Consider the following 5,514-nt stretch of genomic DNA (forward strand, 5'->3'; position numbering starts at 1 on the left):
AAAGCTTTTCAGAAGGGACTGCTACACTGCCTCCTTGGGAATTTTGTGGGTGTGGAGAAAACAGTAAGCAGCAGCAGCCGGTGTGAGAAAAGGACTCTGGGAAGACTTCATTTTCACAAACAACTATCTGCAATTATTTCACCAATTCGAAGTTCATTTGAGTTCTAACACTCCCCTTGTAATGTGCACTTAGCACATTAGTCATCTACACCTCAGTATAAATTCTGATAATTGGAGTGTTCTAATATTCTCCTGCCTCTGAACTTAGATTTGAGCAAGTGGAAGTTCTGAGTAGAAAAATTGAACAGATGGAATAAGAAACCTTGAGTGATATTCACATCAGCATTATTCATAAGAGCTAAAAAGAAAACAACCCAAGCGTCCATCAACTGATGAATAGATAAATACAATGTGGTATATCCAAACTGTGGGATATTATATGGCCACAAAAAGATCTGAAGTCCCGATATATGATACAACATGGATGAACCTTAAAAACATTACACTGAAGAGTGCCTGGGAGGCTCCATCGGTTAAGCAGCCCACTTCAGCTCAGGTCATGATCTCACGGTCCGTGAGTTCAGGCCCCATGTTGGGCTCTGTGCTGACAGCTCAGAGCCTGGAGGCTGCTTTGGATTCTGTGTCTCCTTCTCTCTCTGTACTTCCCCCACTCGCTTGCTCGCTCTCTCTCTCTCTCTCTCTCTCTCTCAAAAGTAAACAAACATTGTGCTCGCTTCAGCAGCACATATACTAAAATTGGAACGATACAGAGAAGATTAGCATGGCCCCTGTGCAAGGATGACACACAAATTCGTGAAGCGTTCCATATTTTTGAGAAACGGGAACCCTCTTGCACTGTCGGTGGGAATGCAAACTGGTGCAGCCGCTCTGGAAAACAGTGTGGAGGTTCCTCAAAAAATTAAAAATAGAACTACCCTATGACCCAGCAATAGCACTGCTAGGAATTTACCCAAGGGATACAGGAGTGCTGATGCATAGGGGCACTTGTACCCCAATGTTTATAGCAGCACTCTCAACAATAGCCAAATTATGGAAAGAGCCTAAATGTCCATCAACTGATGAATGGATAAAGAAATTGTGGTTTATATACACAATGGAGTACTACGTGGCAGTGAGAAAGAATGAAATATGGCCCTTTGTAGCAATGTGTACAGAACTGGAGAGTGTTATGCTAAGTGAAATAAGCCATGCAGAGAAAGACAGATACCATATGGTTTCACTCTTATGTGGATCCTGAGAAACTTAACAGAAACCCATGGTGGAGAGGAAGGAAAAAAAAAAAAGAGGTTAGAGTGGGGGAGAGCCAAAGCATAAGAGACTCTTAAAAACTGAGAACAAACTGAGGGTTGATGGGGGGTGGGAGGGCGGGGAGGGTGGGTGATGGGTATTGAGGAGGGCACCTTTTGGGATGAGCACTGGGTGTTGTATGGAAACCAATTTGACAATAAATTTCACATTAAAAAAATTAAACAAACATTAAAAATTTTTTAATTAAAAAAATTACACTGAACAAAAGATGTCAGAAACAAAAAGCCATATATTGTATGATTCCATTTATATGGAATGTTCAGAATAGACAAATCTAGAGACAGAAAATAGATTAGTGGTTGCCTAGAGCTGTGGCTCCAGGGAGATTGTGAGTGATGGCTAAGGGGTATGGGTTTCCTTTTGGAGTAATAAATAGGTTCTAAAATTGATTGCCATGATGGATGCATACCTCTAAATCTACTAAAAAGCCACTTTAATGGGTGAATTGTGTGGTATGCAAATTATGTCTTTTGAAAAAAAGAAACCTTGCGTGAGCTTTGGACAGCTGCAGGACAGCATTAAAATAGACTACGGGAAAGAAGAATCTGGAAAACACTGAAAGAAGCTCTTTATCTTTCCTGAAATTTGACCTGAGCCCTGCTGCTAAGTCACACACCATGGGTGTCTCTTAAATCTACTCCATCACTATCTTGGGGCTGTTAGCCTTCCTCACAGAAATACGCATGGACCAAACTAACCTAGGCAGGTTTTCAGAGCACAGTGTTTAGAGTTCAGTTTCTAAATCCAAGCAAAAAAGGATTCAAAGCTCTCTCTGCCATAGGCTGCGTGTGTGACTTTGCACAAAGTCTCCTTACCACTTTGGTCTCAATTTCCAATGGAAATAATAACAGTGCCTATCTTACAGGACTGTTGTAAGAATTAAATGAGATTAGAAAGCCATAGCACTTTAAAGCAGCTGGCACAGGGGGCACCTGAGTGGCTCAGTCGGTTGAGCTTCTGACTCTTGATTTTGACTCAGGTCATGATCCCAGGGTCATGGGATCTAGCCTTTCATCCAGCTCCATGCTGAGCACAGAGCCTGCTTAAGATTCTCTCTCTCTCTCTCTCTCTCTCTCTCTCTCTGTCTCTCACTCTCACTCTCTCACTCTCTCCCTCTCCCTTCCCCCACCCCTCTCCCCTGCTTGCACTCTCTCTCAAAATTAAAAAAAAAAATAGCTGGCACATAATAACTGCTAAATAATTATACAACTTTAGGAATGTAAAGAGAGGGAGATAGAGAGTCCAACAAAATTTAAGGTGTACACTCCAGCACCCCACATTTATGTCCTTCCAGGCCAGGCAAACTGGAAAGAAGAGACATGTGTTCAAGAGAAGTATATTTCGCCCCCTTCCTTCTCTCGCTACCCAGTACTTCCTAACTGACAAATATGCCCGTCTTTGGGTAAAATCTGCTCTTGCGACAAAGAAGAAATGGTAATAGTGCAGGGACAGCTACATTTCCACCCAAATACTCAACAGTGTTAGGTCCAATGCAAAAGAACTGCTATACTGTCACCTTTTGTGAAAGAAGCAGGCCCAATGTCATCAAATGGCCTTCATAAGCTTATAAAGTAAAATTCTCCAGAAATATATTTTATGCATTTGATATTAAGAATCAAATAGGAATTTACTACCAGATGACTAAAACACTTGCTGAACTTGTAGATGTCATGTTCTATTGGGCATACAGATCTCCAGATACATTTAAGATTACAATTTATTAAGCAGTATAATCAAAGTAGGTACGGGCTATGGTGCCACATGAAAGAAAAATTAGTTCTATCAATCTAGGAAGGCTTCAGAGAGGAGGTGTCCTTTCAGCAGGCCTCGGAAGGGTGAGAAGTTCTAAAGCTGGGGAGGAAAGGAGGGGACTGAGTAACTTCACAGGTGGATTTCATAGCAAGGGGATAGTGAGTAAAATGGGGAGTGTGGAGATCAGGTAGGCAGGGACAGGTTGCAGAGGTTTTGACTGCCAGGCTAGAGGTTTGGACCTTATTGTGTAAATTAAAGGAGGCAGAGAAGTGGTATGATAAAATCTGTGTTTGAGAGAAGAATTGTGGAATGTAACTTTAAACATATATACAAATAAATTAATATATAAATAATATATATAATTCACAATAGCAACAAAAATGTATAGTACCTAGAAATAACTCTAATGAAAGATTTTGTGTCAAAGACTCTTAGTTGTCCTTCAATACCCATTTGTCTTTCCTCCTGGTAATAGAATCTCTAGCTGAGCATGTAACCACACAGAATGAAGACTACCTTCTAGTGTCCTCTGGATGAACAGAAAGTCAAGGGGCAAGGCACTGCAGAGCCCTGGGAAAGGACGCTGTTTCACACACTACACCACAAGTGATTATCCATCCCGCTTCTCTTAGCAAAGGCCAGTGCCTCTATCTGCACTCAGGACCCAGACTCCTCTTTCAACAACTTTTCTTCATTAACCACCCCTCCTTTGTCTTACAAAATCTGTGGCTCACCCTCCATTAGTATCATTCCCACTGGCTGACAAATATTTTCCAATATCTATAGTCATTAAAATCAAGAACTTTCTTGTCTCCATACCCACTTCCAGCCACTGCCCTACCTCCCTGCTTCCAAAAACGGCCATTTTTTGAGATTTAAATGCATAGTTGCCCCGCTTCTTCATTTGTTATTGTCTCTTTAGCCTGTTCCAAACTGTCCTGGGAACTCACTGTGACACTAACTACAGACGTCCATAGTGTCAATTCTCCCCTCCACTTTTCTATTCTCTCCTAATTTAACCCAAAACGCAGCATTCGATGCCACTGTCTCACGTTCTTCCTTTTGTAATACTCATCTTGCACACCTTCCTGGCTTTCCAACTCCCTTTCTGGCTGCTCCTACCCAGTGTCCTTGCTTCTCCTCCTGTACTGACCTCTTAGTACTGGACTTCCATAGAGCTCAATCTTGGACACTTTCTTCTTTCTCTACATTCTCTCCCCTAAAATGTTCTCTTCTATTCCCATGACTTTAAATAGCATCTATAAAAGATGATGACTTCAAAATTAGATTTTCCAGCCCAAATTTCTTCTCCCAACTCCTGTCTAGTATACCTGTCTCCGTGTGGATGTCTTAGGTATTTCAATTTTATCAAGTGTGCAGCCACACTCCTAATTTATACACAAACAAACAAAAAACAAACCTGTTTTCCTCTCACTTATCCTCCCTCACCAAGAGTTGTTCATGATAAACACCTGCATGTCAGCGGTGGGGCCCCTGGGTGCACCATTTAGAGCTCCCTTCAAGAAAACCTCTCTCAGAGGGCATGGTTGGTCTCTAGGTGCACACCTTCAGATCTGTTTTGATGTTCATTGTTCACTCTGAGGCAGTGCTTCCTGCGGCTGCTCCCAGGATGACTAAAAGCAGTAAGAGAACTAGAAGCAGGTGGTTTCAATGCAGGACTCCTCTAATGGGCAACCTTGGTCCAGGAACTCCCCACTAACCTATCCAACACTTTCTGAAAATGGCACTGAGGTCTGAAATTCTTCCTAAATAACCCTTACTTCCTTGCCCCTTTCCTTTTTCAGGTGACAGACCTGCATCATGCTTTGGGGTCTCCCCACCTACCCATGCTCCCTCCCTATAAATATCTATGGGAATGAATCATTAATGAACCAAACAGTTGACCACATCAGTGCCTCATTCAAACACTATCTTTTAGTTAGTATAAGCTTTAAAAGGGTCTCTAAATTTTTTCTGTCTTGGAGCTATATTTTTATGTAATTCCTTGAGGAGGAAAGATCGGAACAGGATGACCTCCAGGCAAGCCTGTAGTGGCATTAAACCCCTGGATCCTCTCCCTAATGGATGTCTCCTGAAGCATCACAGGAAGGGGGCCATGAGGACAACACCTGACTGGTACCTACCAATGAGATAAGGCATCACTGGCTGGCTCATCGATACCTCACAATCTATAGAGTGGAAACTATCACCCTTGAAACATTTGCCCCAGAATCCAATTACCCATGTAGCTGGTCAAAATACATAAAGGAAGGTCAAGCAAGTTGGGTTAACAATGAGGACATTGGGTGGGATACATTTTCTGAGGAGGCTATGGCTCTAACATTTTTAGGAATTGCCCACATCATTTCTCTTTTCACATCGCTAAATTCTGAAAAGACCGAGATAACTTTTTTGGTAACTTCTTTGGGAAGC

The 5,514-nt window shown here is 42.1% G+C and overlaps 1 non-coding gene across 1 annotated transcript; it reads left to right on the top strand.

Annotated features, from left to right (window-relative positions):
- Positions 1 to 726: 726 nt before the first annotated feature.
- On the top strand, positions 727 to 833 carry LOC122228907. The gene has a single exon (XR_006206795.1). It is a non-coding gene; the product is annotated as a U6 spliceosomal RNA (small nuclear RNA).
- Positions 834 to 5,514: the final 4,681 nt, after the last annotated feature.

This window comes from Panthera leo, chromosome C1, assembly GCF_018350215.1.
Source record: "Panthera leo isolate Ple1 chromosome C1, P.leo_Ple1_pat1.1, whole genome shotgun sequence".
NCBI classification, from domain to species: Eukaryota; Metazoa; Chordata; class Mammalia; order Carnivora; family Felidae; genus Panthera; species Panthera leo.